The 27,535-nt window shown below is 44.4% G+C and overlaps 1 protein-coding gene across 1 annotated transcript in view; it reads right to left on the bottom strand.

Moving 5' to 3' along the window:
* The window catches only part of DIRAS2 (DIRAS family GTPase 2), a 29,159-nt gene extending 13,127 nt beyond the window's left edge, over positions 1 to 16,032 (bottom strand). The window contains exon 1 of the mRNA XM_058566035.1: positions 15,932 to 16,032. The gene's annotated coding sequence lies outside the window, so the exon portion shown is untranslated. The remainder of the gene's footprint in view (positions 1 to 15,931) is intronic.
* Positions 16,033 to 27,535: the final 11,503 nt, after the last annotated feature.

Genomic DNA, 27,535 nt, shown 5'->3' with positions numbered 1-27,535 from the left:
ACACTAACCCTACAGGGAAACACAGTCACGTGTCACTTAACGACGGGGAAGCATTCTGAGAAACGTGTCATTAGGCAATTTCATCATTGTGTGAATACTGTAGAGTGTACTTACACAAACCCAGATGGTAGAGCCTACTGCACACCTAGGCTCTATGGTGCTAATCTTTTGGGACCGCCATCATATATGTGATCCATCACTGACTGAAACATTGTTATGCACTTCATGGCTGTAAATATCAACGGATGAAGGAAATGGAGCACAGAAACTGCACATAAGGAGAAAGAAAGTGCTCAGTGCCACGTATGACGGCTCGCCCGGGGTCCTTCCTTCACTCTCAGCACACTGGAACACGGTACCACGTATGCGTACTTGGATAGGTGGATTCCCAGTTTTAGTCAATTAATAGTTTACAAAATTGGCAAGTGGCTAAAAAAGTTTCCTTCAAACAATCATGACCTATTTTGTTATTCATGCTTTTGGTGTCATATCTAACAATCCACCGCCAAATCCAAGGTCATGAAGAGTTACCCCTGTGTCTTCTTCTAAGACTTTCATGGTTTTACTTCTTATATTTAGGCCATTGATCCATTTTGAGTTAATTTTTGTTTACGGTGTGAAGAGGGGCCCAACATCATTCTTTCACCTGTGGATATCCAATTGTCTCAGCACCATTTGTTAAAGAGACAACTCTTTCTCCTTTTAATGGTCTTGACCCCCTTGTCAAAAATCAATTAACCATAAATGTGAAGGTTTATTTCTGAACTCTCAATTCTATTGCAATGGTCTATATGTCTCTTCTTATGCCAGTACCACACTGTTTCGTCTACTGTAACTTTGTAGTGAGTTTTGAAATCTGTAAATGTGAAGCCTCTAGCTTTGTTCTCCTTTTTCAATATTGTTTTGGCTATCAGGGGCTACTTGCAATTTCATGCAAATAGATAAACTGGACTTCGTCGAAATTAAAAACTTTGTGCAACAAAGGACGTTATCAAGAAAGTTAAAAAAGAATCTACCAACAGGAGAAATATTTCATATATCTGATAAGGATCTAATATCCAGAATATGTAGAGAACTCTTACAACTGAATAACAAAAAGATAAACCAACCAACTGAAAAATGGACAAAGAACTTGAATAGATATTTCTCCAAAGAAGATATACAAATGGCCAATGAGCACATGAAAAGATGCTCAGCATCATTAGTTATCAGGGAAAGGCAGATCAAAACCACCATGTGGTGCCACTTCACACCCACTAGGATGGCTACTATCAAAAATCAAAACAAAAAACAAACAGAAAATAACAAGTGTTGGAGATGTGGAGAAATTAGAACCATGCGCATGGCTGGTAGGAGTCTAAAACGGTGCCGCCACTGCGGAAATAATTAAACATAGAATTACCATAAGACTCAGCAATCTACTTCTGGGTATATAATTAAAATAAATATATAATTGATACGTAGATATATAATTGAAGAGATATTTGTACACCCATGTTCACAGCAGCATTATCCACAACAGCCAAAAGGTGGAAGCAACCCAAGTGACCATTGACAGATGAATGGATAAACAAAATGTGGCAGATATACATACAACAGAACATTATTCAGCCTTTAAAGGGAAGGAAATCCTGACACATGCTATAATATGAATAAACCTTGAGAACATTATACTAAGTGAAATCAGCCAGTCACAAAAGGATAAATACAATATGATTCCACTTATATGAGGTCTCTAGAGAAGTCCAAGTCATAGAGACAGAAAACAGAATGGTAGTTGCCAGGGGCTGGGGGAGGGGCAATGGGGAGTTCGTGTTTAATGCTGACAGAGTTTCAGTTTTGCAAGATGAAAAAAGTTCTGGAGATTGATAGTGGTGATGGCTGCACAACAATGTAAAAGTACTTAATGCTACTAAACTGTACACTTGGAAATGGTGAAAGTGGTCAATTTCATGTTACATATATTTTACAACATTGTTAGCAACAACAAAACCATGAATTAAAGACCACACTCACAACGTGAGCACTATTAGCATTGGCATTAGCAGCACCGGCGGAGCAGACAGGCCCTCAGCCTTTCAGCCACATGACACAGTAAAAGCAAGAAGGGTCTAAACTGATCTGACAAGGCCAAAAAATCTAATCTCCTGAGAAGACCAATTAAAATTCGCACCTACTTCCTGGCCCTAATTTCATATTGTATTAATGGTCATGTGAAGCCATGGCATTTAAAATGAAGACTGTAGACTGCGCTGTCCAATACGGTAGCCACTTGCCACCTGAAAAGCAGCTGGACTGAATGGGGATATCCTGCACAGGCTTTTGAATGCTTAGTATAAAAAAGAATGTTACCTGTCCTATTCATAATTTTGAAATTGATTACCAGTTGAAATGATGATATTCCATATACATTGGGTAAAATAAAATATATTATTTAAATTAACTTCACCTAGGTCTTTTTACTTTTTTAAATGTGGTTTCTAGAACATGCCAAATTATACATGTGGCTCATATTGTATATTCATTGGTCTGCACTGCTCTAGAACATGAAAACAAACCTCTTTTTTTTTTTTTAACAAACTTGAACAACATGTCATACTTAATCCAACATGTTACAAAATTTAACTAAACTTGATTTTTAAGAAAATGCTTAGAGGGGCAGGCCTGGTGGTGTAGTGGTTGAGTTTGCACACTCCGCTCCAGCAGCCCGGGGTTCGCAGGTTTGGATCCTGGGCGTGGACCTACACACCGCTTGTCAAGCCATGCTGTGGCAGTGTCCCACATATAGAGTAAAGGAAGATGGGCACGGATGTTAACCCAGGGCCAGCCTTCCTCAGCAAAAAGAGGAGGATTGGCAACGGACGTTACCTCAGGGCTAATCTTCCTCACCAGAAAAAAAAAGTGCTTAGAATCTTCTTCTTATTAACAGTGAAAGGCAAAAAGCTACAAGCCATTGGAAAAATACTTACTTTCCTGCTTTGGTAAAATATATAAAATAATACACTAACATGCATGGTGGCAAACTAAAATGCATTCCTTTCTCAGAACCCTATGGGAAGATATAGAAAATAATACTGCAGGTGTGAAAAAAGTAATATTAGAAGTTACACAGGGGACAGACTTGCTAAACAGTTGAGCAAAAATATAAATATTTCAAACACACTTCAGCGTATCTATTGGCTGGAATGATTCTCTTTTGATAATAAGATTCTTTGGCACATACATTCTTCTCTTGGTATTTATGTATTTATTTGTGTTTTCTCTCTCCACCACCCCCCACCCCAATATCAGTGCCATTAAGGCAGGGTCCCTGTGGGATGCATTCACCAGCACATTAACGCATCCATGCCAACACCAGACACACCGGAAACACTTAGCACGTCCTGATTGACTATCTGCTGTTGAAATACATTTATGTGAGCCGATCAAGGAAATTGTACCAGAGAAGATAAATGAACTCTTTAAACAAACAAAATAAAGTTTTGAAAAATCTAAGTAAGAGTAATCAATCAGAGGTTGGCAACGTCACTGAAATAAAAAATTACAAAAGGAGATGTGGTAACATCACAGACACAACCAGAGGAATGACTATTCCTTCATCAGCACTTTGTTGCCGCAAAGAAGTTGAAGTCAAAAGTAGGCAAGAACCACTGGACATGAATTTGGATATTTTATTTATTTTTTAATATATAAAAAAAGACTTTTAAGATAGAGTAGATTCTTTACAATATTTCATATGGAGATGAGGAACAACCATGAAAATATTTTCCACCACATGATGGTTCATTAGTTATCTCGAGGCAAAGAAAATATAACTGTTGCAGAACCGAAAGGCAAGTTGTGTGTTTTTTGTGTGTGTGTGTATGAGAAAGATCAGCCCTGAGCTAAGATCCATGCCAATCCTCCTCTTGTTGCTGAGGAAGACTGGCCCTGGACTAACATCCATGCCCATCTTCCTCCACTTTATATGGGACGCCGCCTCAGCATGGCCTGACAAACGGTGCATCGGTGCACGTCCGGGATGTGAACTCGAGCCGCCAGCAGCACAGCGCACGCAGTTAAGCGCTGTGCCACTGGGCCGGCCCCAGGTCGTGTGTATTTTATACAAAAAGCAATTGTTCTAAATTCATTACCATTTTCTGTGTGGCAGGTGGCTGATAGTAGTATGACACATAGCAGCTCTTTCCCAAAAATAAGCACAGTGCCTCCATTCTTGTAATATGAAGGTGACATTTTAAATAAGGGAGGGACACAGTACCTCCTTTGGAAAAACGACTGTCCTATGGAGAGAGCATTTTGAACAGAAATGTATAAAAAGGCTTCAATGGGGCAAGCCCGGTGGCGTAGTGGTTAAGTTCATGTGCTCCACTTCGGCAGCCCGGGGTTTGCGGGTTCAGATCCCGGGCACAGACCTACACACCACTCATCCAGCCATGCTGTGGTGGCATCCCACACATAAAGCAGAGGAAGGCGGGTATGGCTGTTGGCCCAGGGCCAATATTCCTCAGCAAAAAGAGGAGGATTGGCAACAGAAGTTAGCTCAGGGCTAATCTTCCTCAACAACAACAAAAATGCTTCCATCATTACATGATTTTGCCAAAAGCAATGCAAATGTGTCCCTAAAAAGCTTTCCTATCTGTACAGCTACAAACTTAAAAATCAGATTTTTTTTAATCATTTTAAAGGTCTCCCAAATGAAGGATTTCCATGGGTGTGGGTGCATTTGGGTGCAATAAGTTTCAGTTATATTTCGAGAACGTGTAGTGGACATCAGAGATGACAAGAAGCCCGAGCAGGGTCCCCTTGAAAGCTGCCATCTGAACAAAGATTTGAGAGAGGTGATGGTGTGAACTCCAGGTACCTGGGGGAAGAGATCCCTGGTGGAGAGAACAGCAGGTGCAAACACAGATGGCAGCATGACATGTTCTAGGAACACGGAGGATTCCAGAATGCAGGGAGGGAGAAAAGTAGATGAGGTCTACAAAGCAGTGGGCAGGGACAGGTGGGCGGGTAGAGGCAGCTCTTACTGTGAGGAGGACGGGAGGCCACCATGGGATTTGAGCAGAGGAGGGACAGACCCGACCCCCACTGTCCCAGGACCTCCATGAGGCCTCTGAGGGGCAGGAGAGGAAGCAGCAGACGGCCAGGAGGTCCGGGCTCGGACCAGGGCGATGGCAGGGGAGATGGGCCAGTGCCATCGCTCCTAAGGAGCTCCCCAGGAAGACAGCCGCACACTCTGCTCTCCCTCGCAGCAGTGTCACCTGGCCCCATGACTTTGGACATCATCCACGTGCTCCCAGTGCACACCCGTGGCCAGGCCTCTCTCCAGAACTGCAGACTGGCGTGGCCCTCCCTCCTGGACATCTCCCCCTGCGGCCTTGGAGACGTGTGCAAGATGGAACTATGGCCCTCTATCACCCCAAACTGCTCCCCTTACAGCTTTCTTCGTCTCAGTCCATGGCAACATTTTCCTTCCAGGTGTCCAGGCCAGACCCTGCAGAGTCCTCTTGAAACCCTCGTGTTCTCTTGTACTCACGTCCAACCCATCAGCAAAGTGTGTCAGCGACATCTTCAAAACATGCCCAGACCTAACCATGAATCACCATCCCCACGGCCCCCACGTTCTCCGAGCGACTGTCATCTCCTACCTGGCTCTCTGCAGCAGCCTCCGAAGTGGTCAGCTTGATTCAGACCTTGAGTCATTCCAATCATCTCGCCAACCCGGCACCAGATCACGTCATTCCTGTGCTCAAAACCCTCCATCAGCCGTCCTGTCTCCTTGCCAGTGACAGCTAAAGGACTCTGCCCCCACCGGCACCCTCACCTCCTACTATTTTGCCCCCAGCTCACTTCATTCCAACCATATTAGACTCCTCCTTGCTACTTGGACACATCTGCATGCTCCTGCCTCAGGGCCATTGCACTGGCTGTTCGCTCTACCTGGAACACTCTTCCCCCCACACCTTCCACAGGCCTATGTTCACATATCACTTTCTCAACAAGATTTTCCTTCACACCCCATCTGAATTCACAATCCCAACCTCACCCTGGAGTCTGTAACCTCTTCCTGCCTCATTTTTCTCCATAGCACAGATCCCTTTCTGACACGCTACGTAATTGACTTTTTTAAGATTTGCACTTACTTCCACTATACTGTGAGCTCCATGGGGGCTATTCATCTGTTTCATTTACTGCTGTTTCTCCAGGGCCTGAACACCACCGGCCCATAGGAAGTGTGTAATAAGAATCTGCTTGGTGCGTGAACAAATCCGTATTTTGCTTTTAATGAACAGATTGGCAAGGCCAGGCTAAGCCACGTGCCTCAGGTGAGAGCAACGTGGGCAGAGACCTGGGCCATCATCACTACTTGGCCACACACCTGCGGTCACCATGGACACTTCACTAGGCTAAGTGGGATCTCAGACGTGGCTTCCAGGCTGCAACAACAGAGGACGAGTGTGGACCATGCCACTAGTTCAACCACAGTGCAGGGGGCAGTGCTGTTGCTGGCGATGTCTCCTAACAAAGCCGGACCAAGAGCGGCCCCACGGAGGGAGAGCCCTCCGTGTATCTGAGGCTCCAGATCTGGAGCCCTCCAAATGCCAGAAGGAGGGCAGCATGCCCACCACAGTCAGCAGGGGGAAAGCAACATGAGGTGAAGCTAGAGAGCGAGGCATGGCCAAGATCACACAGGCTTTCAGAGGGCAACACGCAGCCATTGAAGCGGTCTGGCTCCAATGGAGAAAGTGGAAAAGAAGTCCAGCATAACAGAGCAGACCAAAAACGGGCAGCTTAGACTAGAGTGACAGCAGGGATGGAACATCAACTGGTGATGGTTGGTGAGGGAAGGAGTTAAGATGTGGAGCGAGACAGAATAAAGTGTCAAGAAAAACTCCCAAGGTTTCCAGTTGGTGGAACCGAAGAAATGGGATGAGATCATTTACCGGGAGAATGTCCCACAAAGGTCAGGTTGGGGGGAAGATCCTGAAAAGGTCTTCGGGACGGTCGAGGGCTCACATCCAGTGGGCAGGTGGATAATCGTGCAGGGGCAGCCGTAGCATCTGGGCTCAGAAGGGACAGTTGGGAGTCATCTGTGCTGAGGTGGAGATTGAAGCCCAGTGTGTGGACGAGACGGCTTGTGTGGACAAAGAGAAGAGGGTAGAGGACTTAGACACGGCCTGAGGAGACTTCAGAACTCGGTGTTTGGAAAGGCAGTGGGTCTGCAAAGAATTAAAAGGAGTGGCCTCAGGGTCAAAGCAACTGCAGAGAAGGGCCACGCTGTGGAAGCCAAGGGAAGTCTGGGCTGCAGAACCAGAGAGGCCTCAACAGCGTGGACTGAGACTAGGAAGGGAAGCACAACGGGAACTGGAAAGCACCCTTGCTGGACAGCAATGAAAGTCACTAGCAAGAGCCATTTTGATGGCGCCACGGGTGGAAGCTCCATTGCAGTAAGTCGAGGAGTGAGCAGGTGATGCAGAAATTCATACAGGCAGCTCAGAAACAGTTCCTGAGACTTTGGTTGTGAATTGGTGGCTGAGTAGTACCCAGTTTTGATTTTTAAAAGAGGGTTTTTTTAATTAATTTGAAAATACACAGCCATGAACACGTATAAATGTTAATGGGCAGATAACAACCGAGCAAGATAAAACGTAAGTTCTTGGAGAGGTTCGACGAGAAGTTGAGCAGCATGTTGCAAAGACAGGGCGCTGTGGTTAGAGGGGATGCTCCACTGTCCCTCTGGAAATGGGAGAGGCCCAGGGCTGACGAGAGCCCCTGTGACTGTAACTATGGGTTTGGAGCTTAAGAGGAGTGGAGGAAAAAGACTACAGACGGCCTGGATGACATCTGAACACAGGGTGAGGGAGAACAGTGAACCAGGGGCCAACGCCCTTGACAAGCACATGAGAATATCCAGGAAGTCAGAAGCTGATGAAGCGAGAAAAGGCAAGGGCGCACAGTCGAGAGCTGTGAACCATGAATCAATGTGTATTTATTTGTGTCTGCTCTATGGTTACTAGGAAGGTCAGCACAACGTGCTATAAAAGGCTGTAGCTATGGATGTGTCCAGAACCCACTGACAGAAAACATCAGATAGCCCCCAGTAACACCTGCCCTCAGCAGGTTCCTGGCCAAGCCCAGGACCCCCCGAGTCAGCCCACAGATGAACAGATCAGGACCAGAACCACAAAAATCTCAAGCAGGCAACCTTCTCACATATTCCAAACAGTATGAATTCCCGTACAGAGTCAGGCCTGCCTGTGGGGAGAGGAGCTCAGGCAAGGAACACAGGAAAAGAGCACTGGCAAAAGAAGGAAGATGGATTTGACCAGACACAAGAGAGGGAGTCCCTGTAGGTCCAGCTCAAAGAGAAAGATGTAAAGAAAAAACACCAATATTTTAAGATTAATTGGAGAGTGTGTATACTAGGTAAATTAGAAAAGTCTGATGCTGGAGGCCAGAAATCCATCCAGAAGCAAGGAGCAACTACAAGCCATGGGGCTTCGTGCCAGGTTGTTAAGAAGAACAAATCTGAGAAGGGGAGAGAGAGTGACCATTAAGATGCTGATCAGGGCCGGCCCCGTGGCTTAGCGGTTAAGTGCGCGCGCTCCGCTACCGGCTGCCCAGGTTCGGATCCCGGGCGTGCACCGACGCACCGCTTCTCGGGCCATGCTGAGGCCGTGTCCCACATACAGCAACTAGAAGGATGTGCAGCTATGACATACAACTATCTGCTGGGGCTTTGGGGGAAAAATAAATAAATAAAATTAAAAAAAAAAAAAAAGATGCTGATCAGATAGCAAGCACCAGCATGGCCCAGGAATCCTGACCCTCCAGCAAGTGTTGAGACAAGCTTGATCTCGGAAACATCTCTGATGTAGGTGTTAACAGCCCCGTTTTACAGATAAGGGAACTAGACTCCAGGCGTTCAAGTCACAGCGCACTGCGGCAGAGCTGGTAAGCAGCGGAACCTGCACTTCAACTCAGGTGTAGGCAACCCCGAAAGGCATTCATCCAACCCAACTTAGCAACAACTGAACAAGGAGCTCTGATTCTAAGAAGCTGAGGAAGGAAGTTTCTTACACTAACTTGTAACATTGCAAGCAACTTTCAGACCAGTATCACATTAACTTTAAAAATGCAATAATGCTGTTAGGCAGCTAAGCATAGATGACTGTGTATGTTTTCTGACTCATCAAAAAAGTCATAGATGCCTCATAAAAGGTCCACACCAGAAGCTGAACTCCAAGCAACCACACCAAGTGGTCAAGATAACACCTGCTTGTAGGAAAACATGGGTCATACTCACGTCATGGGATTTTTAAATCGTTATTTTAATGTAGCTCAAACGCCACAGGGAAAGCGTCCTGATAAGGCTGACCGATAAAGGCCCAGGCCACAGGAGACTGGAGTCGAAGCAGGAGCTCTGATTGCGCTGGTCTTTGCAGGTCTTAGGAGAAGGCAATGAGGTGATATGCAAATGATTAGGATTCACGTACCTTTCAATGCTAGGGTAAAATAAAGACTCGCAGTTCCCACTTAGTACAGATTTCTAATTAGTACAGTTCCCAATTAGTACAAGCCCTACAATTAAGGTTGGGTCGCATCGGCTGTCTCAGGGTTGTAGAGCCCCAACATGGCTTGTGTTTCCACGTGGAATGGCTTCAATGGAAACTAGAATTGCTCTAAACGAAAGACATGGATAATCTCAAGAGAGAAAATTCTTAGAACACCCATGGAAGAATGAAAGTAGCACAAAAAAGTGACCAATGCAAATATCAACAATATTTCATGTTTGGAAATGCAAAAACAAAAAGAGACAAAGTCGTACACTTTTCCAATGTTTTAACTTGATTGGGCTCATTGTTCCACATTAACTCACAATGGCAACTTACTCAATATGATTTCTGTCTCAATCACCAGAAACAGTCTCTTGCCAAGAGCTACACAGGATGGGAAAGAGGGTTAGTAGTGAAACATTTACCATGTGAGTTACAAGTTGAGTGGTCAATGGTAAAGAACCAGCACTGTGGTCCAGTGTTAACAAAATGGTATCTAGTCAAAGAGAGAGACCAATTGCTAGCTAAGTAGTGAGAAAGACAGAGAGACAAACAGGAGTGTAGTATGCACAGTGTTTCACATAGATCTGTCTATATTAGTACATACACAGCCATATTATGCTTTTTAACAGCTGCATAGGACTCCCCAGAGAGCTGGTCCATCACTTATCAACCAGGTTCTCAGGTGCTTTTTTGGATCAATGAACAGCCTTAAACATAAGTATCTCATCACATTTTTGAGTCTCTGTAAAATAAACTTGTATAAGTGGATCTGCTGGATCAAAGGGTATGTGCATTTTAAATTTGATAGAGATCACCAGTTGCCCTCCAAAATTACCACCGATTTCTTTCACCTGCCCCCTACAATGTATGAGGGCTATTTCCTCACACCTGGCTCAGTCCAGTGTATTATCAAACTCTTTGATCCTTTCCACTGTAATAAGAAGTCTGTTTCTCATTACTCATTTAATTGCATTTATTTAGTTTGTGTAACATTGAGCATCTTTTCATATGTTAAAAGTAGTTTGTATTTGTATCTTTGAGACCTGCATGTTCTGCCCTCTGCTCAGTTGCCCATTAGTTTACAAGGATGGTATTCATCCTATGCTAAGGCAGTGGGTCTCCAACTGTTCTCAGCAGACCTCACCATCCCCTCACCTGGGACAGTGCTAGAACTGGTCTGGCCCCATTGAATCCGAGTCTCTGGGCTTAAACTCAGCAATCTCAGGTTTAAATGCCCATCAGGTGATCCGGATGCTCACGAACTTGGAGACCCACTGTATTAAGAAAATCAGACCTCATCTGAAATACGTTGCAAATGTTTCTTTCCAGCTGTCATTTGTCCTTTGATGTTGTTTATTGTCTATTTTTTCTGAACAGAAATTTAAAATTTCTATGTAGCCAAATTTAACAAACTTTTCCTCTTTGGAGGAAGTTTAGGATTATCCTTGGAAAATTCTTCCCTACTCTGAGATCATTAAAAATTGCTCCCTCAAAAAAATCCTCCTATATTTACATTTTTACACTTTATGTTTAAATATTTGCTCCAACAACCTGATCTATTTCTGCATCTGAAATTGTCAGTATGTTTAGAGGAATTTAACACCTAAAAGAATGGAAGAACAAAGAAGAGATGTACAGAGTGCCACCTGTAAATCTATCTGGGATAATCAAAAATAAATAAACACTTGGTTGTCATGATACCCTGGGAAATTTGGGTTCTTTTCAAAATCTAGGTCACCCTGTCATTTCTATCATTCAACAGTTCCAACCTCCTCTTTACAGAGACCCTACTAAAACAGAAATGCCATCTTACACTTTGTGGTGGCCTGCCATTCATTCTGAGGTCAGGAACCCAATGAAGTCCAAGGAGGCCTCAAAAGAGAAGCACAGTCCTTCTTTAAGTGGCAGGACTATTTCATAGGTGAGCAGGCAATGAGATAACCTCTGATCTGATGTGTATGTGTACTCGGGGCATGGGGAGAGGTAGCTTGGTGGTAGAGTTGGGGAGATGAGTCCAAGTTTATACAGAAAGGAAAATGCCATTGAGTTGGATTTTGAATGTGATAGAGAGCTGCTGAACTCCTGGCTTTGCTCTGATGCAGAGACCTGGATACTGATCATTTTTCCTCTTAGCTCAGTATCATCTGAAAATAAACACCAAATTCAGAAGTCACAGAAGTGCTCCAATAAAATAACTGGAGTGTGAAGACGACATAGGAGGGAAAGCTTCCCCCTCCAAGGGCTCCTGTCTGAGGTCTGGTAAGTATCTGGCCCCTTCTGGAGCCCAGCTTCAGAAGTTAAGGGAGGAGAGAGAGAGAGATTATTGTGGGAAGGCCTAATGGAAAGTCTCTGTGTTCTCTTATTTCCTCAGAAAAACAATCACTTTCCAGACATTGATTAGCTTCAGAGAAACACTGCACACACTCCTTTCACACAAAATGCTGCTCTCTTCAGATCTCCTATCATGACTTCCGGGATGAGAGCCGTGTGATGGGAATGGTACCCACCCCTCCGGCACTCATTGATCATGGGGGCTATCCCAGGACTGGGGGAAGAAACTGACATCTTTTCACTAAGGTCTTTCATTTCTGCGTTTCAGGAAGTCGGTACCCATGAGTCAGTCAATCATAAAGCATTACATTTTTCCAAACCTTACTGAATGGTTTTGAGACAGATAGATACAAACATCAAAAAATACACATACCAGCGAAGGATAATATGAAAAGATCTGTGAAGCATATTCACTCACCCAGTAAATACTAGTTCTCCAGCTGTTTATCGATTTTACGATGTGTCTACTGCTACTTGCACAATAAAGGAATTTAAATATGGAAATAGATTGATTGCTAACGGGACAGGAGGACTCAGTTGCTGAGGTCCATGACTGGACTGAAGGGAACTTGGTGCAAAGTGGGTGCCCACCACCAGGTGTGCTCCTTCGTTTCTGCCACAGGAGCCCCCGAGCTCATGTGGGCTGAATCCATAAATCCAGCCACTTGTTATTTTTCATAGAATCAGGGGATGTATTTGACCCAATCCTCTTGTTTTACTGATAAAGAAGTAAGTAATAGGTTCAAGATTACACAACTAGTTAATGGCAGGGCAGGATGGGACACAGGTATTACAGCAATTGGAGATCATTTGTATATTTATTTTTGATGTTTAATTGGTTTAATTTAATGACTCCTAATATTTCAGTTTTTAAATTGCTTTGTCAAAAGGTTATCTATATGTGTGCTGGCCAATACACCAGCCACTAGCCACACAGGCTATCCAGCTCTTGAAACACGGCTAACCCGAATTGAGATGTTCTGTAAGTGTAAGACTTAGCAGGAAAAAAATTGTACAATATCTTATTAGTATTTTGTATTAATTACATCTTTAAATGGTCATTTTTAACATACTGGGTTAAAGAAAATACTTATTAGGGGCTGGCCCGGTGGCGCAAGCGGTTGGGTGCGCGCGCTCCGCTGCGGCGGCCCGGGGTTCGCTGGTTCGGATCCCGGGCGCGCACCGAAGTACTGCTTGGTAAGCCATGCTGTGGCGGCGTCCCATATAAAGTGGAGGAAGATAGGCACCGATGTTAGCCCAGGGCCGTCTTCCTCAGCAAAAAAAGAGGAGGATTAGCGGATGTTAGCTCAGGGCTGATCTCCTCACAAAAAAAAAAAAAAAAAAAAAAAAAAAAAAAAAAAAAAAAAAAGAAAATACTTATTAAAATCAATTTTACCTGTTTATTTTTACTTTTCTGATGTGACTAGTAGGACATTTTAAATTACGCTTGTGGCTCACACATGTTATTTCTATTGGACAGTACTGAGTGATGGAGAAATACTGCACTAAAGAGAAAGCTACAAGAATCTTTCTTTCCGGAATTTGCCGGTAGCGAGAGCAAAGGAGGGAGAATGAGAGGGCATTTGTTCCAAGTAGTTTAAAGAATACTTACCCAGCCAAGGAAGAGAGCCTTGCAACCACATAATGAAACAAAAACTAAAGCATTATTTGAAATCAATTAAATAACTTTAAGTTAATCTTTAAATGTGCATGCATGTGTAAATTTAAATTGTAAAAGAACAATAGCAATTGTGACAACATGACAACCATCACCTTCCCTTTGGAATAAGAGCAGTTATTTTCCTAGAAAAATTATAACCAAAAACAATTAAGGTCATAGAAATCAGTTCTGCCTTTAAAGAGACATCTATCCATTGTAAATACCCATACCAGATAGATAGATGATAGAAAGATAGATGATTGATGGGCAGATATAGATAGATAGATAGGTGGATGGGTGATAGATGAATCGTTCCAGTCCACCTTACAACTGACAATGGGGCACAGCGGTTATCTGAATTAAAGTTACAGGTCAGCACCAAACCCTTTTTAACTTGAAACAGCTGGCAGGCAAGCTCCTCACCCCAGACAACCAAATGCTCCTTTTTGTAACAAAGAAATTTGCCTGAGTGCAAACATTCACTGCATTTATCCTGGGAGAAACTGAAGATTTTGTCTAAATCAATAGGTTAATTTCCAATATACTAATATGTCCACTATGGCCATAATATCAGGAGAATGAACAATATGCCCTTATTATCACAGATACACTGTTTGATGAAAGAACCCCCATTATTTTTCAAAGGTTTTAATTTTTCAGTAAGAGGTGCAGGCATCAGAGTAGAGACAGTATTCACCCCAAAATAACACATTTCTAACAAAGTCATGTGTATTTTATAGGATACGCACAACATGAAATTAACAGAAAGTCCTCTCTGCTCTTCTCACGGCACAGTGGCATTGCTGATGGCTAAGGATGCTAGATTGTTAGACACAAGCTCAAAAGGGACTTCCACAACTTGGAATTCAATTTGGGTGTTTTCTGAGTCTCTTCTTAGAAACAACTCTAGTAAAGCTCTAACAAAAGATTCTGGAGGTTTCTGCAATAACCATGCACATATAATTTCCATCTGCAGAGAGAACTGAGGACTGGGCAGCAATGCTGCAACGGAGAGCGGCAATCACCTCTCTCTCCCCCCTCCTTTCCCTGTGTTCTCCAGGGACCATGTCCCTAATACTAAATAAATGCCATGTGTTAAATGGGATTAAAATGTTTCCTTGCCTTATATCTTCTGTTTCTGTATGATGAACTATGGGTCTTCCTGTGCCACATAGAACCTCCAGCATTTCCAGAAATAGAATTGTTGACAATTTGCAATTTCAGGAGGAATAGTATTATTCCTCCACAAAATTGTTAAATTTATTCTAATTTTATCTTCCTCTTTTCTCTCCCTCCCACTCCACCTCTTCAAATCCAAATGCCACTGGAAAAGAAGTACATTTGGACTGATCTGGAATGTAAAATGCTCCAGGCTTTTATTGTTACCTAGAAAATCTTCCTTAAAAAGAATATTCTTAAAGTTTTTAGTTCAAAGCAGAAAGGGTCTCCTATGCTAAGACTAGCTTCTCACATGGAAGGGGATCGTTCAAAAGATAAGAAAGCAAATATGTAGAATCAATTCTTGCGGAAGGTAAGCTGTGTCACTGCACAGTCGGAAGACACTGAATTCCACCACAGCGTTGTATTTCACCATTCAATGGATGTAACACGATTCACAGGGCTTCTGGTTTACAAGTCTCCCAAACCCCCATGGAACGTGAATTGGAGTTTTAAAGAGAAAAACAGCATTTTTCAGGACGGACGACTCAGGCAGTTCCCCACACCGTGAGAAGCCAGCAAAGCTTTGCAGGTGAGCCCGGGAGCTGTCAGCAGTCATTGTCATCTTTGGGAACCACATTCTTACAACTACAGATGGGATGTGGAGCCTCTCCTGCATCCTGCTCTTACAACAAGGAAACAGCAAGAAACACACGGAGATATCATGAAACGCATTCTTTAAAAGAAGAATTAGAATATTCAGCCAAGTCTCAGCAAGCCCAGGGAGGGCTTCGGTCTAGTAGGAAAACATGCTGAAGACAGCAGCCTGTAACGTGCTTTGCATCTTTCTCTGGACCACATCTTTTCCTGACTTTCGTAAATCCATGAAATCAACTTCCACATTAATAGGAACACCTGCACCACATAATTTTCTAAAACACTAACTCCTGTTTTGGAAGGAAACCCAAATAACGTGTAAGATACAGATATTTTTTTTTAAAGAACACGTTTTAGACAAAGGTATCAAGATGCTCACTCTCCCGGACAAAGATACAGAAATGCAGCTTTTTTCCCCCCTCGACAACTCCAGTATTTATATTGCTGACTCGCCCTCCCAGATAGCGGCAATCCCTTTTCAGGGCTGGCAAACAAGAATGCCAAGGCCGTCAGTGCCCCAGCGCGGACGCAGCGAAGCCTCAGCACAGGAGAGGGAATCGGTTACCTGAGGAAGAAGACAACTCTGCTCAGCGCTTCTCCCGAGCTCGCCTCGCATAGGACAGGGCAGCGCAGGCTGTGCGGACGCCGGCTCCTCCCCGAGGCGGGCGGGGCGCGCGCTCCCTCGCGCCGCCGTGACGATGCTGTCAGCTGCCCGCGCGCGGGTGCCCCCGGCGCCCGCCTGCCCGCCCTGCCGTGCGCCCTGCGCCCGCGCGCCCCGCGCGCACCTGCGCCCGCGCCCCCGCGCACCTGCGCCGCGCAGCCCAGGCGGGCCTGGCGCGGTCACAGCCGCCCCACCGACCCCCCGCCTTCCTCCTCCTCCTCCTCCCTCTTCAATCTCTGACTTCTGATCTGTGCCAACTGCGGCAGCGGCGGCTGCTCCTGCTTAAATGGCGCCTACTCGCCTCCAAAGAGCTTTGAGGTGCCACCTACTGCATGCTCTTGGAATAGATGGCCAGGACTGAAATTTTCTGATAAGTCAATGAATTAAAATAATTTCATTGAAAGTGCACCAGATTCTTTTGTTTTAGATAGTGCACGTTACCAACTGTAATTACTACTAACCGTAAGCTTTCCTTTCGGTGTCCAGATACTAAACTGAAAACCAGCTCATTTAGAAGGCAGACGACATCAGGCGATGCCCGGCAGCCGGCCGCACAGTGCCGATGAATACATTCTACTTGAAGAGGCTCCTGTGACAAACCACCGCTGGCAGTCCGGGGCTAGAACTGCCTTTTCTCTGAGTAGTTTCCCGTTAGCGTTTCAAGGAAAGAACCAGGTTTATTTCTGACATTGATAAACCATTTTGTCAAAGAAGCGTTGTTAAAAACAGGTGAATCAGCAAGAAACAATATTTATGGCTAACAATTCTGTGCGGACAGTTTTTAAGTGCTTGCCTATAACATTGATCCATAAATTTAAACTACGAGCTTGAGGAATGTTTTTTCTGCTATTATAACGCTTTCTTTTCTAATGCCAAGTTTCCTAAGAGAGTTGGCAATATTAATATTTTTGTCTTTAAATTTGAGTTAGCCTGTAGAATCCTATTTACCTGTTCTAAAACTGTTTTGAACTTCTGTGTAATTTCAAACAGGGTTATCCTTTGATATTCATTTCCAAAGTAAATTTCTGCCGTTATTCACAGGAAATATGTGTTTTTACAACCTTAAGAATTATCATTATAATCAAGAAAATTTATTTTGCTCACGAGTTCATCCCAATTCTGACCTTGAAGCTATGGTCATTGGAATATGAAAAAAAATACACTATTTTTATCCAAGTCATTTAAGGCTACCAATAGCAATTCTACCCCCGTTTCAATGAGGCCTGAAAGCAGCGTAGTCCCTCCATCCCCGGTCTCCTCTTCATTAGGAATGAATGGATGGCCATTAGTAAAGCCATCCCAGAGGAAGCCCCGTGTGGGAGATCAAAATTTGGCCACCCTGAAATCTATCTCTTTACCTTGGTTGTTTTCTCTGAAGGACATTTGACCTCCCCCACTAACTGCCTAAAGAATTTGACATGGTGGCTCCTTCCTGGAACAGATCTATCATGACTGCTATAAAAGATAATTTAGGATAGAGGTTACAATAGAAAAGGCACCAACAAGCCCATCTTATCGGGAGTTCTGTTTCTCTGGCCACATTCTTTGGATGGCCCTGCGAACAGTTGCCAGACAATCATTTACAAGGGAAGTCTCCATTTGTAAAGGTATCTCCCTCTCTGTATTGAGAAGAGAGGGGATGAGCTCATTTCTAGAGACTTATCAATGTGGAAGGTGAGGCCTTGGGGCTGCATAATAAACCTTACTCTTGTTTACTGTGCTTTAGTGGTAATCTCCTGTGACTGACTCCCCCCACCCCCAAATCCTCCTTTGTCATTGGCTGAACATGGTATTTAAGACGAGAATTTCTGCTATTGTGTTGAGAAAGCAGTTTCCCTGCTTTCTCCCATGTATACATGTTATTAAACTTAGTATTATTTTCTCCTGCTAACCTGTCTTGTTAATTATTTGGCCAGCCATAAGAACCTTAAGGAAAAGGGCAGAGGGAGATTCTCCCTCTTCCCCCGACACCCGCGTACCCTGAGAAAGGTTCTGGGCGCTGCCTACCACCATTTCTGAAATCTGAAAGGACCATCCAGGTTAACAAAGCAGGATGTTGTTTTCCATGACAACCCCAAATGTAGGTTATCAGGTTAAATGGTAAAATGGAAGTTGAGGACTAAATAGAGAAGGGTGAAAAGATTTAAAGAGGTAAAAATATTGACGGAAAAAAGCCAGTTCTAGCCCGGCCCTGGTAGGGAGCGAGAATCTGGAGCTGGTGAAGGGAGCCCGTTCGGTTCTGCCAATTCCACCCTGCAGAAGAATCCTGCCTTGCCACCTGCAATTGTTATTTGTTCTGAGAAAGTGAAGCAGGGCCCCAGAGGCCCTGTTTAAACAAGGAGTAACACACTTAAAATGATGTCCCTGGCCTCTCTGTCACTCCCCACAAGCCCTGTTGGAGTGAGAAGCCGTAGGCCAGTGTCTCTCAGCCTCTGGCATGTATCAGAGTCACCTGGGGGCGCTTGTTAAACACAGCCAGCTGGGCCACACTGCTGGGCCTGATTCAGCGGGGCTGTGGGAGAGAGGGGGTCCCAAAATGTGCAATTCTAACAGGTTCCCTGGTCCTGGTGATGCTGCTAGGGGCAGGGACCCCCTGAGCTCAGCCACCCAGGTCACACAGACACTGATAACAGGAGGTAGTGTGCTCAGGTGCGAGAAACGGAACATGGCTCTGTTTTCTAAAGCAAATTGAAACTGGCTCAGCCAATCCGGTGTCCTTCATGTTGAGGAAGCCTCATCCGTCTCATAGACTCACAGATACACCCCAGGTCCTTTGGGGGGCCATAAAAAGAGCCTCTTCAGCTGCATTCCCACTTTGCTCTCGCAACCTAGGATTCCACAAGCTTGCACTTGCCTGCTATGCAGATTAGAAAAAGGACCCCTCTCTGGGTGGACACAACACTTTCCCCTCCCCCCAAGACGGTGCATGCTTGAGGGGCAGAGGATCCTTTGTGCAAAGAACCTTCCTCGGGCAGATGTGGCCCATTCCAGGTACCCAGCCAGGTGAGTGGGGCACCTGCTGAACCCCAGCCCCACTCTCGCCCTCTGCTGCTCACCTTTGTACATTTTACAACCTGCACAACCAAACTCACTAGCTCTGCTCCTCCCCCAGGCCAGCATGGTTCCTGTGAAGGCTGGCAGCTCCGTTGAGGACCTGGGTCCACAGCTCCACAGAGTGCCAGACACCATCCAGGGAGGTGCAGAGCCAAATTCTTACACCGGGGACACGAGCTGAGGGATAAGGGGGAGACGCCCCTGCTGGCGGCTGAGCAAGCAAACACACAATGAAGACACAGCTTTGGACTGTGGTCCTATGTGTCTCGTGGTCTCACTTCCATCCTGTTTTCTCTAAGACAGTGGTTCTGGGCACCAGCAGTATCAGCGTCACGTGGGAAGTTGTTAAAAATGCACGTCAGCCCACCCCAGACCTACTGAATCAGAAACTGGAGGTGGGGCCCAGCAATCTACAGTTTAGCAAACAATCCAGGTGATTCTGATGATGCATAATAGTTTGAAACCTATTGCACTAAAGTTTGCTTTTTAAATTATATATTGAACAAATGTCATGTCTGGGCCGGCCCGGGGGCTTAGCGGTTAAGTGTGTACGCTTCGCTGCTGGCGGCCCAGGTTCGGATCCCCGGCACGCACCAACGCACGGCTTCTGCGGCCATGCTGAGGCTGCGTCCCACATGCAGCAACTAGAAGGATGTGCAACTATGACATACAACTATCTACTGGGGATTTGGGGAAGAAAAAAAGGAGGAGGATTGGCAATAGATGTTAGCTCAGAGCCTGTCTTCCTCAGCAAAAAGAGGAGGAGGATTAGCATGGATGTTAGCTCGGGGCTGATCTCCCTCACAAAAAAAAAAAAAATGTCATGTCAACATATCTCCTTAAGAATTGTTGAAAGGGTACCATCTTGATAGAACGTGCTCGGGGACCAGTGCACTCCACCCCCAGAGGTTTCTGGTCCTGTAGATTCTCCCAGCATCACAACCCCTAGTACCTGTCCATGCTGCCATTCCCTCTAAGGTTTTACAACATGAGGGTGGGGTGCAGGCCTCCACTGCCCAGAGGACACCCCATTTCCCAGCATTGTTGTGAGCAGTCAGGAGGTCCACCTTCAGGGCTGGTCCATGACCCTCTTCAGCTCAAACTCCCATCTCCTGCTCCCCCATGGAGTCACTCTAACCTGATCCCCAGGTGGGCCAGACCCTCCAACCTAAAATCTCGACCCTGAAATGCAAAAAGCTTTTCACATCTACTTAGAGAAAGGGAAGCCCAGGCGCAAGGAAATAAAGGCTTCCCACAAAAGGGAAGAAGAAATGACATTTTTCTTTAGTTTTCGTCCATGAGTTCACTGGCCCCGAAATAAGAGCTCTGAAATTGGGTTGGCCCTTCAGAGATGTCGCACATTGAGAGCCACCCTGGATCAGCCATTGTACGTGTGCTGTCCCCCACCCAGGTCCACTTGGAGGGCAATTCACAGGAAGGGGGTCAGCTGAGAGCCTCAGCAGCCACACTCCAGCCCTGGGCAACGAGGCTTCAGTCCGAGCGGTGGGGGTGGTAGTGCACCAGAACACCCACCTCAGTAGCCAGCAGTGAGCTGTACAGAATGGTGTCATTGTCGAGAGTGAAGAGTCTCAGAGGCAGGTCCTTTTGCAGAGAATGAAGGTTCTGTGTCATTCCATTGGTTTTGATCCTGATTCTGTGTTTTTAATCATCCCTTCAGCTCTATCCAACTCTACTAGGTGCTGTTAAGTCTAAGGAGGTTTTGCCTCTTGTCTTCCTCCCCTCCCTCGATACCATGTATACCCCAATAAGGACGAGGCACCATGCTTGCTATCTACTCTTAATCTTTTCAGCTTACCCAGCTACACAGATGCTAAAGCTGACATCTGTTCTCTGTAATCTCAGAGTTTCTCATCCCTGCCTTATCTAAGGTTGACCTAGTTCTCTTGGTCTACTGAAACATTGGCGAACACAGACAGATGATTATATCCATAAAAGGCAATTCCATGTGCTTGTGCTGCTCTGCGTACCCATGGATCCAGCGCATCAAACCCCTCGCCTCCCCTCCTTCCCAAACCTTCCCCTGTATCCTATAGAACACCTGTGCCTTATTCAAGTTCCTCTAAGTCCTAAACTGCTTTGTGGAAGAGTCTGCCACCCTTTTACCCTAATTAAAAGCTGACTGGTCCAGGCCCCGTTTCTCCTTAGCCCCTCAAGCAGAGACTGTTCTTCCTCTCGTGCTCCATTATCTCCTTGATCTCAATGCATTGTCTCCTCTGAGGCATATCTTCTCCTCTAGCTGCAAAATCCTGTGCCTTTTTGTACTGTACCACCCTCTTCCCTTTGTCTTGCCATCTTTTGGGTCATCTGCCATCTGCCATCCTTTGAATCTCTGATCTGCCATCCTTTGGGTCTGGTGGTCTTGCTTTCCACCTGGATCTAGTGCCACCTGAAAGATTCACCCCACTCTCTGCTCTCTTATTTCCGTGGTCTCCTTGTCCCCGGTGACTTTTTCCCCTACCACATCCCAGCCATCCCCACCAATGGCCACATCCTGCTCCCTGGCATCATGACGAACTGCAGGACAACAGGGTATTGGTTTCAAGCATCGCCCTTTCCAGCCTTCACACAGCCATCCCTCCTCCTTAGGAGGCCAGTTTCTCCCCTGTGCTCAGGATCACCTTCCTTCTAAGTATCTGTCTCCTCCACATCATCACTTCTCCCTTTTCTATCCGCATAATATGTAGCAGAAACAGGTTTTCTGTCCCTCTGGATCTTGGACTCGCTGAAGAATGAAAAAGATTGAAAGTGTCACAGGATGAGTCTTAGCTTCTAAGCTGTCTCCCCTCATCTATCCTTGTGATCTCAAGTCTGTTCTCCAAGCAGCAGAGCAGGGGCTCCCTGGAGTGGTGTCCAGGGCTTTTAGAATCAAGCCCAGCCTTTATGTCGGCTCACGAGGCTCTCTGATCCAGCGGTTTGCTGTGTCTCCAGGTGCATCTCCTGCCCTCTGCCCACTGCTCTCAGGTGCCGGCTGACCTGGCCTTCTTTCAATTCCCCAAATGCACCAAGGCCTTCCTCCTGCCGAGGCTGCTGCACGTGCTTTTCGTCAGCTCTGTGAGCTCGTTGGCCGTGGCCATTCCACTACATTCTTTGCCTCAAATCTGTTCCTAAATGCATTGTCCACAGAGAGACCTTCTTAACCGCCCTGTTTAAACTTGCACCACCTCCCGCTATGGATTTAATTGTGTCCCCAAGAAAGATATGTGAAATACTAACCACTAGTAACTCAAAATCTGACCATATTTGTGAATAGGTTTGCTGCGGAAATAATTGGTTAAGATGAGGTCACACTGGAGTGAGGTGGGCCCTTACTTTAATATGAACGGTGTCCTTCTGAGAAAAGGAGAAGAGATATACGGGGAGAAGATGGCTACGTGACAGTGGAGGCAGATTGGAGTGATGCATTTACAAGTCAAGGAATACCAGGGATTACCAGTGAACACCAGAAGATAGAAGAGACAAGGAAAGAGTCTCCCCAAAGTTTCAGAGGGATCCTGGCTCTGACAACAGCTTGAAGCCTCCAGAGTGGTGAACTCAAGCGTCTAGAATTCCAGCCTTCAGAACGTGAAACAACAAATTTCTGTTTCTTTACGTCCCCCAGTCTGTTGTACTTTGTCATGGCAGCCCCAGCCAATTACTACACCTCCCATCACCCAGCCCCTAGATTCTGCTTCCTTTATAGTCTAGATCAGAATTAGTCTCCATTTTCTGTTAATTGGTTATTTATATACTTATTTCTCTTGTCTTCCCCTGAAGCCTGTAAGCTAAATGAAGGGAGTCACCATGAATGTGTTGGGGGAAGAGGGAGACTCTCCCTCTGCCCTTTTCCTTAAGGTTCTTATGGCTGGCCAAATAATTAACAAGACAGGTTAGCAGGAGAAAATAATACCAAGTTTAATAACATGTATACATGGGAGAAAGCAGGGACACTGCGTTTCTCAACACAATAGCAGAAATTCTCATCTTAAATATCATGTTCAGCCAATGACAAAGGAGGATTTTGGGGGTGGGGGGAGTCAGTTACAGGAGATTACCACTAAAGCACAGTAAACAAGAGTAAGGTTTATTATGCAGCCCCAAGGCCTCACCGTCCACATTGATAAGTCTCTAGAAATGAGCTAATCTCCCCTCTTCCCAATACAGAGGCGGAGGTAGCTTTACAAATGGAGACTTCCCTTGTAAATGATTGTCTGGCAACTCCTCGCAGGGCCATCCAAAGAATGTGGCCAGAGAGACAGAACTCCTGATAAGATGGGCTTGTTGGTGCCTTTTCTATTGTAACCTCTATCCTAAATTATCTTTTATAGCAGTCATGATAGATCTGTTCCAGGAAGGAGCCACCATGTCAAATTCTTTAGGCAGTTAGTGGGGGAGGTCAAATGTCCCTCAAAGAAAACAATCAAGGTAAAGAGATATATTTCAGGGTGGCCAAATCTTGATCTCCCACACAGGATTCATGCTTCTTCTTAGGATGCATGTTCACAGAATAGCAGCATTAGCATGCCATGAGGGTGGAGTTCCAACCTCTTGCCATCAAAAGGTCTCTTACAGGTCGCTTATCGGACACTTGTCTGCGTGGGCCCAGTTGATGGGTTGGTGGTCTCAATCCAGCCTGAAGTGGACAAGGGGTTCAATTCCTGTAAAGAATAGCTCAAACACCCATTACCATGGTGACCCCGGCTCCAGGGGGATGTTACCTATAGGAACCTGGTGGGAATCAGATAGCTTATTGCCTAAACAGCACAGTTAACCATGGATAAGTTTATCATGCAGATTTAAGTCCTTATCTTCCATTCTGATAAGTTTCTAGGTAAAGCCATCCGCCCCCTTCTTCCTGGTACAGGGAAGAAGTTACCTTTGCAAATGGAGATTTTCTTTACACATGTAAATGTCTTTTATAAAGGGCAACCAGAACTAAGAATGGGCTTAGCATGGACCCACCCAGTCCCCACCCAGACAACGGGAGATGTCTAAGGTAATGGTCTGTTCTGGGGGCAGGCCTCCCATCCCAAACTCCTTTAGTTAGTTAGTGGGGGTGGGGGCTAATTCCAATTCCCCATAATTACTAGATGCTTAATCAAAAATGGCTAACTGTTCGCTGGTTTCAATCCAAGTATGCTGGGTTTAAAAAATTTGAGGGGGGAAGTATATAAATGCCACCTCTCCCCACTCAAGTTCTAAACCAATTAAGAAAATATGGGAGTCAAAAGACTTGAACAAGATGACAAACTGGGAAGCTGCAGCCCTTCACCCCCCCCCCCCATGGAAACATCAAGTAAACAATAGACTGAGTGAGATAGCTCTGTGGGAGCTCTAGAAACCAGTGAAGGATCTGCAGCAACTGAGCGAATGCCCAGTCGTGAAACAGCCACACTCAAAACAGTAGGGAATTTCCTGATGTCTTTGATCACTCTGGCCTCATCCCCTCCCCAGCACCGTGGGGTCCAGAGGAAACCACCCAATCCAGTACCTCTCTTGGGACAGAAGGAAAGGAGTGGAACTTGTTTGCAACATTCTAGCTGGTGTAGGGGCTGCCCAAAGGACAAGATTGCTGTCTTGCCTGGCTCAGAAATCACGTGGGAATGGGGGTGAAGCGGTTCAGAGCACGCCCCCCCAAAATATACCACTTTGGCATGTGGATTATTTTGAGCTGAAGGCAATCAAGAACCAGCAGACTCAGGAAAAGCTCTTTAACTCTCCCTTACCTGCCTGAAATAAAGTCGAAATTTTCCCCTTTTTGTAAAGGGAATCTACATTTATAAAGGAAATTTCCATTAGAAAAGATACCTATACCAGGAAGAGAGCTATTCCCAGAGATGTATTTTTTCTGAGTGAATCTTATCTGTATAACAAGGCAATATTTATTTACCATACATCGTCTTCCCTCAACTTCCTATAATTTGCTTCCCCCCAACCTAGAAGCTCCAAACTCCTGCCCTTTCCTTACCTCAGGATGGTATATGAGTCTCAATCATCTGGCCCCCTCTTTGAGTCTTATATTTTTGTAAGACTCCTGTGCATGCATATATAATTTAAATTATTTTTTTCTCTTGTTAATCTGTCTCATGTCAATTTAATTCTTAGACCAACCACAGAACCTAGAAGGGTAGAAGGAAAAGTTTTTCTTCCCCTACAGCGGCAAAGTTTGTATATCAGGTGCCACAGCACTTGAAAACTGCAGGGAGATTGCAGGTGTACCTAAGAGCAGGAGATTATAGGCAGAGGAAGACAATAGGACATCTAAGCCCATGGGAAGAAGCAGGGGTGAGACTTTTAGGGAAATTAAGATATTTAAAAGCAGTCATGTATATGGGGGAATCAGGGAAAAAAGCACATGCTGAGTCCCAGGGAATATGCACACCCAGAAAAGGCCTGAGAAGACATTAAACCTTCATATCAGGCTAATTAAAGGTCTTATCCTGCACAGAGACAGTCTGCAAAGACTGGGAGAGATGGCTATTTTTTCAGTGCCAATTTTCAACAAAACTTCACAAAGCATACAAAGAAATGGAGAAATGTGGCTCATTCAAAGGAATAAAATAAATCTCCAGAAATGGATTCTAAAGGAATACAGGCTTCAAACTTACAAGACAAAGACTTTAAAACTACTGCCTTAAAATGCTCACAGAGCCAAAGTATAATAAGGACAAAGAACTAAAGGAAATCATATGAACAGAATAAGAATATCAACAAAGAGATCAAAATTATAAAAAGGAACCAAACAGAAATTCTGGAGTTGAAAAACACAATTATAGAATTGAAAAATTCATTAGAGAGCTTCAATGGCAGACTCAAATAGGCAAGAGGATTAGCAAACTTGAAGAGAGTTCATTTTAAGTTGTCAAGTCTGAGGAGTAAAAAGAAAAAAATGAGCAGAGCCTGAGAGACTTATGGGACACCATTAGGAAGATCAGTATACGTGTTAGAGGAGTCCCATAAGAAGAGAGAGAAATGGGCAGAGAGATTATTCAAAGAAATAATGACCAAAATTTCCCAAATTTGAGAAAATACATGAATACACAAATACAAGAAGCATAACAAATTCTAAGACAAATCCAAAGAGACCCACACTGAGACAAATCAAAATCAAACTGTGAAAAGTCAAAGACAAAAAGAGACTCTTGAAAATAGCAAGAGAAAAGCAACTTGTCAACTTATTGAGGGGTCCTCAATAAGATCACCAGCAGATTTCTCAGCAGAATCCTTGCAGGCCAGGAGGCAGTGGAAAGTGCTGAAAGAAAAACAACTGTCAACAAAGAAATTCTATATCCATCAAAACAGCCCTTCAAAAGTGAAAGAGAAATTAAGACATCCCTAGACGACTCAAAGCTGAGTGAATCCATTACCACTTGACCAGCCTACAAGAAATCCTAAAGACAGAACTTCAAGTTGAAATAAAAGGATACTAGACAGTAACACAAAGCCATATAAAAATATAAAGTTCTCCAGTAAAGATAAAGACTTGGACAAATATAAAAACCAGTATTATTGTAATATTGGTTCTTATTTTTTTTGCTGGGAAAGAGTCACCCTGTGCTAACATCTGTTGCCAATCTTCCTCTTTTTTCTTGTTTTTGCCTTCCCAAAGACCCAGTGCATGGTTGTATATCCTAGTTGTAAGTTGTTCTAATTCTTCTATGTGAGCCACTACCACAGCATAGCAACTGATAAACGGGTGGTGTGGTTCTGTGACTGGGAAGCGAACCTGGGCCACCAAAGTGGTGAGCACCGAGCTTTAACCACTAGGCCGTCAGGGCTGACTCTCATAATTTTGGATCTTAACTCCACTTTTTATTCCTTTATAGGATATAAAAGACAGAAGCATAAAAATAATTATAAATCTATGTTAATGGGTACAACATATATAAAGATATAATTTATGACATCAATAACATAAAGTGGTGGGGGTGAGCTGTAAAGGAGTAGAGATTTTTATGTGATTAAAGTTGTTATAAATTTGAAGTAGATTGTTGTACTGTTAGGATGTTATATGTAATTCCCATGGTAATCACAAAGAAAATATCTACAAAATATGCACGAAAGGAAATGAGAAGAAAATCAAAATGTGTCACTAAAAAAAATCATCTAAAAGAAGGAGGGCAGTAGGGAGGAAATAAAGAACAAAAAGGCTGTAAGACACACAGAAAACAAACAATAAAATGGCAATAGTAATTTCTATATTAGCAGTAATTATTTTAAATGTAAATGGATTAAATTCTCCAATCTAAAAACACAGGTTGGCAAAATGGACAGAAAACAGGACTCAACCGTATGCTGTCTATGAAAGACTCACTCTAGATATAAGGTCACACATACATTAAAAGTGAAAGAATGGGGAAAGATTTTCCAAAAGAAAAGCAGATGTGGCTATAACCATAACAGATAAAATTAGAATTTGTCAAAAATTGTTATAAGAGATAAAGAAGGATATTGTAT

The sequence above is a fragment of the Diceros bicornis genome, chromosome 22 (assembly GCF_020826845.1).
Source record: "Diceros bicornis minor isolate mBicDic1 chromosome 22, mDicBic1.mat.cur, whole genome shotgun sequence".
Classification (NCBI taxonomy): Eukaryota; Metazoa; Chordata; class Mammalia; order Perissodactyla; family Rhinocerotidae; genus Diceros; species Diceros bicornis.
The sequence above is the reverse complement of the archived record's forward strand: the minus strand, read 5'-3'. Positions and strand labels throughout refer to the sequence as shown.